We start from the raw sequence: 12,511 nt of genomic DNA, 5'->3' as shown, positions 1-12,511 counted from the left end.
TACGTACAGAACGGTAACTCTCCCCTCCCCTCCAGCGGCTGAGTGTTAACGACGGCCTCCTTGGTAGTCCATAGCTTTGTTTTTTTTTAAATATGTCATGTTCCGATGTTTTTAAATGTCAGTTTCATTTAATATTAAAATCAGTTTATAATGTTTTTGACTTTCCGATCTTTTCACGTATGCGCTTTTAACAAGTTGGTTTACCTAACCCCCCCTCAGGTTACTTCATTCGTATGGGTCTCAGACAACACACACAAATGTGCGTGTACGATAACGTCAATGCGTATCTGTATAAAACGAGTTTTTTTTTTTTTGTATGAAGTGTCCGGGGTGCGCCAGTAGTTAGGATAAATTCCATATTCTTCTTATCGTGTGGGTTGTGAGGTGGAATACCCGTCTCATCAAAAGGTGTCAGGGTTTTTATTGAGCCGCCAAAGGCCCCTGACATGGCTCCATAACAATAATATAATTCCATTCCATATAATTCCATATTGAAGCCTCAAGATGGATATCACGAACCGCTGAGATAGGTTTTACGGAGCCCCGTGTTGCTCTTTGGTGTTGACAATAATAACTGAAACATTAATACACCATTTATAAAGATCTTTCCTCCCCTCAGTCAACCGGAGGGGGTATGGAGCCCCAACACATATGATCTACCAAAAACAGCTTCAATCCAATAATGTTTTATACCACGTAATTATGTAAATCTGTTTTTCCAACTTCTTATAATCTGGGAGTCTTCAAGGCTAGAGTGAATAGGCATTTGCTAGGTAAGCGTGATCGTTGCGGTTAAACACGAGCCTATATTTAAAAAAATATATCATCGCTTCAACCCGACTCACATAACAAATACCCTCCACCCCAAACCAGACATCGAACCTTGGTACCGGATACTAGACTGACAAATGGCATCGCTGCCCCTATCGACTCTGACCGGTCGCCCCATCATACGTCATTAAGGATTATTTGGCCCATTCGATGTTCCATTTGAAGGTATTAACACCCCATGCCCGCAAAAACTTCCATTTATGTCATTATGATGGAATGATTTTGGATGGTATGAAGAGCCGAAGAGATCCAAGTTGAAATAAAAACGACTGATTTTTATATCAAATTGAAATAAATCAATTCGGACTTCATTAAAAATCCTGTTTAGTTAGAAAGGTTACTCCAATTTCATAGCCGAGAACTTATTATACTCTTAATTTAAATATCTCTTATAAAAATGCCTAAGAGCCTGACCTCTTCAATTTCACTCGACCCAAAAACTTTGTTTCATTAAAATTACACCCATTTTAGGTACTTACTTAGTGAAAAACTCATTGTCGTAAAAAAGCTTTTTAGATAATAACTAAAAAGTTTACGAAATTCTAGTAATAAGTTTTCTTCGCTAATTGAAATTAGTTTCGACTGCAAAAACCTAGAATAGAAGTTTATTAGCAATGTTTGGTGGTACATTATTACTTCAGAACGAATCGTTTAAAAGGTTTTACTAACCATTTGTTTAGCTTAGGTTAGAGTTTTATATGTACACATTTTCATTTTTACTGTCTTTCTTCGGGTTGGCATTATCAGTCTCTGATAAAACGCTCTGTACATAAATAAAAAATACTGCAATAGCTCATTAGCTATGTTCAACGGACTTATTTATTCACAAAGAGAAAATTTAACTCCAAAAACAATCTAACTCGGACGGGATTAGAACCTGCAGCACTTGTCAGGCTGTCATCTATTTAGATAGATAGTGATCTTAAATAAAAAAATACTATTGAGTATTATCGTTAAAGGATAAATTACCATATCCGACATATTTTATTGTTACCTACATCAGCTAAGAAGCCAATTGCTTATCACGTGACCAGTGGTGAAGAAAAAACATCGGGAGGGAACCTGAATCGAGCTGGTTTTCCCTTCGCGGGTTGGAAGGTCAAACAGGCAGTAGCTTCTTTAAAAAACCGGACCTGTCAAACCTTCAGATTAGGTTACCGGACCCTGTGAAAAGAGGATGTCGCTAGGAAGATGATGAACATAGACCAAAAGACCGTTTACAAATCTTGACAATTAAAAAAGCTATGTTGCGTATGTAAAACTAAACGAAGCAACGTAAATTTTTCAAAGGTAAATAAGTCATATATTTCTCTTGCGACGACGCCATCAGCATGGGGAAGTTGGGGGAAAATATTAAAGTTCTTAATTAAATTACTCACGGTCCTTCAAGACGGGACTTCGAGACATCAAACGATCTCTGGAAACCGAGACGTGGGGAAGGTAATAAAGACTTTGTATGTATACGTATATAGTTACTTGTATGTATATCTATATACCCCCTCCGGTTGATTGAGGGGAGGCCTGTGCCCAGCTGTGGGACGTATATAGGCAGTTTATGATTACATTTTTAACAGTTATTTTGATTAAAAATATACATAAACACGTGTTTTTTTTTCAATAATTTTACGTCAAAGTATGTATTTTAATCTGGGAGCACAGGAGTGCCCCCGCCAAGACGAAGCGAAGCTGCCCTTGCAGGGCGAACATAACGACATTTCGTTACTACAAGAACTATTTAACAGAATGGCAATGATCGTAAATACATTTTTTTTTATCTTACGCTCCTGTGATGGTAGCGAAACGCCCATTGTGAGGATTAAAAAAATCGACGAAACGTTTCGAGAAAAGGTAGGTAGTGCCATGCAAGGGCAGCTTCGCTTCGTCTTGGCGGGGGCACTCCTGTGCTCCCAGATTAAAATACTTTGACGTAAAATTATTGAAAATAAAAAAAAAAACACGTGTTTATGTATATTTTTAATAAAAATAACTGTTAAAAATGTAATGTTGTTAATTATGGTTTCTTGCTGAGACGGGGCACAATGGCCCCGATTCCTGCAGACATCTCTTAATTTTATTTTAAGTTATACCTGTCATTTTCTTATCCGCCGAAAAGGAAAGGGACGGATGATTGACAGCTCTTAATTTTAGGAAGAATGAGTAAATAAATGAATAACCCGGGCGAATTTTTAGACGGTTGTTTTAGATTTGTGCTTAAAATTGACGTGTGTTCCATAAATTTTATGCTTGTCGATTACCCGTCCCTTTCCTTTTCGGCGGATAAGAAAATGACAGATATAACCTAAAATAAAATTAGATGGTATTTACAGGAATTAGCACCAATGTCGTTGGAACTTTCAAGGGTGAATAAAAACTTGTCCCGTACAAAAGATACTTTGGTCTTTGGTCTTGCTCGAGTTCTTATTCTTCTTTGTTATCCGCAATCATTTAATCATCAAAGGCATTATAATTTATGCATTTTGTTTCCTCATTTTCTTTAAGTTTGATGAGACTCGTTTAAAATTCATTCTGTCCGCGAAGTTTTTGTTAAATTTTTAATTGGTAGCCATCGCATCGTTCGCAGTATACTTTGTTCTTGTCACGATAGAAGATCGGCTGTTTGCTGTCTTAATTATCAAAATGGTGACGTTTCTTGTTTTTAATAAAATGTTGACGAATAAATAGACCGTATGAATCTGGTATTTTATAAATAAGTAAATTCTTATACAAGTGATTTTGTTTACACTAACACAGTTGGCTCGACATTACAGACGGCGATACGGCTCACTACCTATCACGTTGGTCTAACAGAAAGCTTGGTGAGGTGTGAATATCGGACGGGACTTGAACCCGCAGACACTCGGGTGCACGAGAGAAGACATTGAGTCCGGCGTTATCGGATACGACAAGGAGGACTATATTCGCATGGACAGGAGGAAGACCCGGTGGTGTAATACTTAACACGTTCGTCGTGGCTTGACAAGAGCAGCGGGTTCAGATTTTTTCGATTTAATTTTCTCTTTGTGAATTTTCCTAATCACGAGTAAGTGTTATAAAAAACCGTACCATCCCATTAAAAGTCTAAATTTAATATTTCCTTCAAAACACCATCAGCTCTAACAATTCAAAGTAATTCCCCAATAATACGATTAACGGCATTCAATCGTTAATTGCACTCTTCGTTGGTGTCAGCGAGCTCCTTATAGAATTGAGCTTCGTTAATTCTTTATAAGTATTTGAAAGGGTTTGGAATTTATTAATATTATAGATTTAATGGGAAATAATGCTCACGTTATTACCGAGAGATTTTTTCGGAACGATGAACACGGGTCTTAGCTAAGATTCAAACGACTATGACAATCGAAAGTGACAGTGATAAAAATGTATGGGATTGACATAAGGTGACATGTCAATCCCATACATTTTTATCACTGTCACTTTCGTAACGAAACGGTGGCGGTGTGGTCTCGTTGCGGTGTATCGTAATGTATGGGATTGACATAAAGTGACATGTCAATCCCATACATTATTATCACTGTCGATTGTCATAATCGTTTGTTCTTGGCTTAAGCCCCACTTGTGCATAATGGTTTTAATAATTAAAACACATAATAACGGGTTCTTACCGCGTTTAAATGGGGATATGAGACTCCCCATCGAAATATCGGGAGTCTCATATCCCCATTTAAACGCGGTAAGAACCCGTTATTATGTGTTTTAATTATGATAATAACCGCGTAAACTTAAAACAATGTATAATGGTTTTAGTTTGGGATTATGGACAAATTTTCGATTTAGAGTTGTTTGCTCAAACACAAACAACATTACTTAACATATTAGCCTATATACGTCCCACTGCTGGGCACAGGCCTTCCCTCATACAACCGGTGGGGATATCGAGCATATGCTGCTCCACTGCGGGTTTGTAGTTTGCTCAATTTTTTTTTAAATGAATTAGAGCACTTTAGTGGTTTAATAGGCCTATCTAGATAATTAGACCCATGAGCGTTTTAACCTCATTATTGGTTTTTAGTATTTTTGTTTAGTAAAGTAGGTATCTATTTTCGAAAGTTAGTTTCGAAACTTGCTTAATATTTACACTCCCATCAAAAGTCATGTGTAGTTGGAACATGAACTGAAATTCTTGAGAGAAACATTTCTAGGAATGCGGCACTGAATACTCACTTGATAAGGACTGCGAAAAGAAAAAAAAAAAGAAAAAGTATAGGCACATAGGCATACCCAGTAAAGTAACTTTACAATTAAATTCTAGCTGTGGGAAAATGGGTCTTAGTTCTGTTGAAGTAGGGGTTGGAATGGTTAAAATATTCAGCATCCTAGTTCGGGCTTTTTGCCAAGTGAATGTGGGCAACGCATATTTTCGTTGGTTCTCGCAAGCGCTGCATGTTTCAAAGGCCTCTGAATTTTTTCAAGGAACTGCTTAAAACGTCTCTTAGGTAATTATGCTGGTTTTTTATTTTCTCTGTGCATTTTAGACGTTGGAACTGTTGACTTTTAGTTTAATATAGCATGACCTAGCATTACGCCTATAGGCAGAGATGTACATGTACACCCACTCCTAGCCAGCTATATCTAAGTCCTATTAAGTCGCGCTATTTATAAGCTGCGTTGTCGGGACTCTTTGAGGGAGCTGTTTAAAGAAATAAATATACTGACTGTCGCAAGTCAATATATATATACGAAAACATTATGTATGTACGTAAAAATGTATCTCTCCTTCCGAGAAACTGTGAAAGGCATACTTCCAATACAAGAAATAAACATAAAATTGCTATTCAAAATTCTAGATTAAGTAAATTAAATTCATCTTTTTTGGGGTTATGTATACGTTTTTATCAGAAAATAAATTTAAAGCTCATGTGAAGCTTACTTTATGTAAAAAAGCTTATTATAAGATTAATGACTACCTAAATGATAAAAATGTCTGGTATTGAATGTGTTCCTCTAGTTATTAAATAACTTGTAATGTATATCCTCATTGGTTTTTAAAAGATGTGTTGCTGTTGCAGTTTCTTGTCATTTCTTCTCCTCAGCCATAACACCTTGCGAAATTACGTAAATTCAAAAATGTTACATTGACCTTCAACAAGTTTATCCATGATAATTACGTTGCATAAATGATTCTGATTTCTGTCCCATGTAACAGGGGACGAGCCTTTTCCATTTTACTGGCACAAATCCTCGGAGGCCACTTGATATCAATTATCTAAGATCCAAACATGAATTAAAACTCACCTTTTCTAAGGAAACTACTACAAAAAGACAATGTAACTTCAGTTAATTTGGAATACTCGTATAGATCTTAAGTGCAGTTTTTGCTAACACAGTTGGCTCGATCATTATAGACGTTGATCTAATAGAAAACTCGGTGACGCGTGGGTACTTCGTTCATCTTGCGAAGGATGTACCTCTGACTACCCCAATTGGGACATAGTCGTGAGCTTATGTATGGTATAACCTGTAATAGCTCTATTCCGAGAACGCCTGACTTATACTATGTCGAATTCAGTGGTTTAGGAAATATTCAATATTGTAATGCCCCTATCGTAACCCTGACAGCAGGGTTGATGGGGTTGGTAATCCACCTCACAACCCACACGGCAGAATATGAAGAATGTTCCTATACTTGAGTGTGCAAGCTTTTCTCTCGTTCGCTTTTGAAACCTAAAATTCATATTCCAATACCGGATATGACATATCGATATGCGCAAAAATTGGATGAATACTTGTACAGCTATTGTTTTCAACAATCTCTACCCGTGTTCGTTCAAACAAACGTCGAATATCAATTTAAAATAGAATCAAATGGTGAACGTTGAAATATGTCAAAAGCACTCGTTTGAAGCGGGAACTTGCAGAAATGTGATGTACGTGTATCGATACTACATAAAAATAAACATCTCAATAGGGGTAATCATATTCAGATTTACGATACGCTGCACAAGTCCAATCAGTTTCTTGCAAAGTAATAAATTAACTGGTTGCACTTAAGACCTCCTGGTTACATGTCGTTTCTGTAATAGACCAAAAACACCTACAAACACATATCTATTTTATAATTATGATAACTTCTCCTTTCTTCACCACTGTTTACAAATAATTCGCTGGGCTCAGTTTTGCCCTTTGATTGTACTTACATTCATAGATCTGTTAGACCAACGTACTCGTGATAGGTGGCGTACCGTATCGCCATCTATAAAGGTCGAGCCAATTGTGTTAGTGAAAACTGTACTTAAGATAAATTAATAATTCACTGGTGCATGTTCGGTACCGGAGTTCGAACAGGCGCTCCCTGATCAATGCTATATTCTTCTATCGTGTGGGTTGTGATTACCAAGCCCATCAACCGTGGTGTCAGGGTCATTATTGAGCCGCCATAGGCCTCTGACATGACTCATGTAACGACTACGTACTTACACCAGTAATAACGGGGACCAACGGCTTAACGAGCCTTTCGAAGCACGGATCTTGTACGATCCGCCTGTAATCACAGATGATCAGACTGTAATGTCCTAACCAAACTAGGGATCACAAAGTGATTTTTGTGATACGTCCCCAACGGGATTCAAACCCGGGACCTCGGGATCGTGAGCCCAACGCTCAACCACTGGACCACAGAGGCCGTTTGTGACAGCCTTCGACGATGTTGCCATTTGAGTGACTATTAAAATTACTAAAAATGCAGAGCAACGACTGTCGTGAGCTTATTTAAATAAATAATATATTTTAATCAATCATTTCGGATAAGTCATAAAAGTCGATACAAAATCCACAATGCCAGCTAACTTATTTGATTTCTCATCTGTACACCGCCAAATTATGGTATGATAAACAAATCAGGGCTTTAGTGACACGCACGACCAATTATCCGTCCGTATAAAGGAATAGGGAACGGCACGTAGGTGCTCTCATTAGCAAGTAAATTCAAGAATAATCGTATATTGTGAAGATAGCACGCCACCGAAAATTCGTTAGCTGCATTGTAAAATTATTCATCAAAATACATAGTATCTGCTAGGGATGGTATGGATGTCACTGCTACTTTCATATTTTATTTTATTATCAAAAAAAGAGCCTTATGCTGTTTTTATGATCCATATTATACGCATTATCTGAACTCTTCATTATGTTTCTTGGGTCCGACCGACCTTTTCTGGACATAGAGTCAATGCGTTTGAAAGATATGCTTACGGGATACGTCAACACGAGCTCAGGAAGCTTAGGAAGCAGATGATAATGTACAGCATATTATTATCGCATTAGAAACATGATCAGGACCACTGTCTGAAACAAAGATACAGCAACATGTCGAGAGGACGGCTCATAATCTTCTTCTTCTTATTGTGTGGGTTAAGAGGTGGAATACCAACCTCATCAACCCTGATATCAGGTTATTACTGAGCCGCCAAAGGCCCCTGACATGGCTCATGTAACGACTACATACTTACATCAGTAAGTACTAACCGGGACCAACGGCTTCACGTGCCTTCCGCAGCACGGATCTTACTTTCGGACAATCAGATGATCAGCCTGTAATGTCCTAATCAAACTAGGGATCACAGAATGATTTTTGAGATATGTCCCCACCGGGTTTCGAACCCGCGGCCTCCGGATTGTGATCCCAACGATCAACCACTGGACCACAGAGGTCGTTACGGCTCATAATCAAACTTAGGGTCTTAGCCAAGTTACAAATGATCACGAAAAAGGACAGTTACAGTTATAAAAATACATATTGTATGGGATTGACATAAGGTGACGGTCCATACAAAGGTCAATCCCATACATTTTTATCACTGTCATTATTAGCTTATCGAAATCGTTTGAAACTTAGATAACACCCCTGATGATTTGCTGGGTGGTATGGAGTGAAATAATACAGATAAGAAAGTAACTCTTAAATTAAAGAAGATTATTGAGAAAGTTAACAAAATAGGAGCTGTGAAATATTAATAGGTATATCGTATGAAAATATGTGACATACTTACTATGTTATTTGTTACAAGAAATCGGCAATCTCTAGGCCCTCGGAGGTTAATTTGAATAAGCACCGTCAACCCTGAGGTGAATTAATTCTAAACTCGTAGCATTAGAATAAGGAATAATACTACGTAAAGAATGGCAACTCTCCGCTCCCCACCAGCGGCTGGGCTAGGTTTACCTCACCCCCTCGGTCTTACTTTAGTCTTGTACACAGATGCGCGTGTGAAGAACTGATGAATGAGATGTTTTGTGTAAAGTGTCTGGGGTGTCTTCGTAGTATTTGACTCCTGGTAAAGAGTCTTTTAAGGGACATTAGAACCATATAATCTTGATGATGTTCAGATTAATTCGGTAAACCAACTTCACAGACCGGAACCACGTACCTATTAAACCCTTGTTGAAATTGTCTTCTTTTGACGAGATTTTTTTATTTTATTGTTTTGTCGCATACGGCATTAACTACTTGACCGGACAAAGTTGAGAGCTCTCACCCGGAACAATATTTTAATTAAAAGAGGCCACATTGAAGCGATTCATGTAAATATCAATGTTGCAATGTGACGTTTGCGAATATAAATAAAAATATAGCGGCGGAATCTAAAAATATCTACATCAATTATCATTTCGGCAACAAACGCAAAGTATTGAATAAAAATTTACCACGGGAACTATTTACGTAACAAATGGAAAGTAAATACGGGCTGGAGCAATTTATTTAATTTTCCTCATTCGTTGTAACAACTCATATTATGAAAAAAAAAAGAATACCTATCATGGAAAGTTCAGCATTTGTTCGTGACGAGTTTTGATCAGAACCCACAATCATAATGGTATTTATGACTAAACTATGGCTTTTGTGGTCTGTTGATTGCTACCGTCATTTTTAGTTTTTCTTTTCTCGGTAAAATACTCGTATATGGCAGACTGGGCATCATGAATATTTTATTTACGAGTACATCTACATTATTAAATAAAGAGGTAAAGTTTGTAAGTTCATGAGTTTGTTTATAGAAAGTAATCTCTGGAATTACTGAATCGATTTTGAAAATTCTTTCTCTACTTAGTAGAATCTACATTACTCTTGATAGTAAGTGAACGGACTGTAACAAACCCTACTTCATCGATTACCACGATATGACCAGTTTCGTGGGAGTCGCGGGCGGCAGAAGATATATCTAATGAGGAATGGATGAAAAAAAATTAAAGTTAAAATTAAGTTAGGAATAACCTTTTTCATGAATATAAAAATGTTTAGGATTTTTCGGCTGCGTCATTTCGCTATAAAAAATTAAAATGTTCTTTTCCCGCCATTAGGCCTATTACTACGTCTGTATGAAATATTTCCATAGGCTGTCACTTAAAAAAGGCTCATTGACAAATAACAGTGACAATGGGCAAATAAAAAAAATGTAATAAACATAACCTTTGTACCGGTTGCCATACAACCATAAAGTTGGCAGAATGGTCGTACTCCTAAGCGACCCATTGCCATAACCAAAAAAAACCATAAAGTTGAAGTTGATAACCTTTGTGTTTACAGGAATTAGCACGAATATCCTTATATACTAAGGAATGTTTACTAATCAAAACCCTTGCCAAATGCAAATGCCCGCCGCAATATTATTGATTGAACAACAATGTCGGTTATCTCGCTAAACGTAATTTGTACGGTCCTGCCTAATTGAATTAGATTCAACGCTTCGGTATTAAGTGCCTTTTTGTTTTGTCCCCTGTTGCGTTTGGACCTGAGGGCGATTTGTTGGGTGTAGCTGTAATAATATTCAATACGAAAGTGAGTTTGTTTGTTATGAAATGCATACACGTTGTCAGGGGTACGGAGAATCATTTTATGGGGTATTTTTCAGTCGACTTGGGGTATTCGCGTTAATCGAATATAATCACATATTTATGAGTGAATGGATGAATAAACACTTTATTGTGCATACAAACACAGAACAAATAAAATGGGGCAAATACGATTCTTCCAGACAACCCTTGATAGAGGACAGTGAAGAGGAGTGAGTTTCTTTGGTGCGATTTCCCACGCCTTAACTACTCAACCGATCCTCATGAAATTGACACGGGTTCAGAAAATGACATAGGCTTTTCAGGGGTGAGTAAAATAACTGTTTATCGTCGTGACTATAACGGATTTTGGGAAAATTCCCATTTAATAAAAATCGGGTAGATTGACCGTCTTCAGTAGGGCATGCGGGCAGTGCGGATAATAAATAGATGTAATCTATTAAATATAAATAAATATCCGGGTAAAATGCCCATATACACATATCTCAGGTACAGAATACCATGGTATAAGAAGACCAGGTATGCTCAATCTTATGACAAGCCGCCATTGCTAGCCCATTGATGACTTAAGTATTACCATTCAGTTGGTATCTAAAGATATTTCATTCTCATTAGAGACAATACACTTAGGTCAGCTGGAAGAAATCTCTTTGTTTAGAGATAAGCTTACCCATACTATACGTCTTTGTATGTTCCTTGTGTCTGTTTTATTATGTACAAATAAAGAAATAAATAATACATAATGATGAGAAGAGGTCTAAATAATTACAAATGTTCACTCTCACATCACTGAACTAAAATTAAATAATAGATAGAATGCTTATTAAAAAAAAAAAACAAAAGAAAATACAAGCCAAGGTATTAATAGCAACTGGTTAAAAATGTAATTCCAAAAAAAAATAGAATAGTTATGTGCGTGTGCGCAATAACCGAAGTCCACGCGGCCAAAGTCGCAAGCGGAAGGTTAGTCATAATAGACCTAAGGTACAACTGGTTGCTAAAGTTGAAAAACAAAGGGGGACGCAAATTGCACAACTCAACCATTTACAATTGAAGTTTTGAACGTGATTGATGCGATGGGGATGAGAGTAATGGCAGAGGAAAGACCGGTGAAGGAAATTCGAATAACAAATAGACTTCATTCACGCCCGTAGGTATATCGGTGTGGGCAGAGCCAAAAACAAAAGACAATATACAAGGTGTTAGTGACATCGTAACGAAAACTTTGAGGGATGATTCAGGCCATGATTTTTCCGGTTACCTAACCTGAAAATTTGCAGGCCGGGTTTTTTATTTTAAAACCCTTTTGAAAACAGGATTACAGAATATGCATTGGACTAGCATTGGACTAATCGCAATACTTTAGCCGAGTTTTACTTTTTCTTACAATGTGTACAAAAGAGATCTTGTGTTTTAAGTAGCATACTACGAAGGTTTTCTAGTTACCGTCTGTGTTGCCGGTTGTAGCTTTGTAAAGGGTAAGGACCTTTTAAGTTGGCCTCGTTCTCGTAAATAGAATCGAATATGGACGTCGGGTCGAAACAGTTACACTTAGTGCTATTAATAGATATTGTTTGATATTAAACAATAAGTAAGTAAAATGTTTATTTTTCATAAGGACACAAAAAAAAAATGTTAGAATAAAAACCCCACGAAACCAATTCCTCGGTTTGTTTGTGGCAGTGGAGTTCGCTTAAAAATATTATGTATTAAGTTAACTTATAGCTAAAAGATCTTTTGCACAAGACGTTTCTATAAAGATTTACAGAATTTATTTCTATTGCACTCCTGACGTATGTCGACAGGCAGTATGCTGTACAGATACGGTACTCGTTTCCGGAGTGTTCTGTCACCGAAGTAGTTGGTGACTCGT

General features: G+C 37.2%; 1 protein-coding gene across 1 annotated transcript in view; it reads left to right on the top strand.

Annotated features, from left to right (window-relative positions):
* The window catches only part of LOC126372404 (syndecan), a 340,619-nt gene that overhangs the window by 51,090 nt on the left and 277,018 nt on the right, over window positions 1-12,511 (top strand). The gene's annotated exons all lie outside the window — the stretch shown is intronic.

This window comes from Pectinophora gossypiella, chromosome 2, assembly GCF_024362695.1.
Source record: "Pectinophora gossypiella chromosome 2, ilPecGoss1.1, whole genome shotgun sequence".
Taxonomy (NCBI): Eukaryota; Metazoa; Arthropoda; class Insecta; order Lepidoptera; family Gelechiidae; genus Pectinophora; species Pectinophora gossypiella.
Note: the sequence above shows the minus strand (reverse complement) of the source record. Positions and strands in the feature narration are given on the sequence as shown.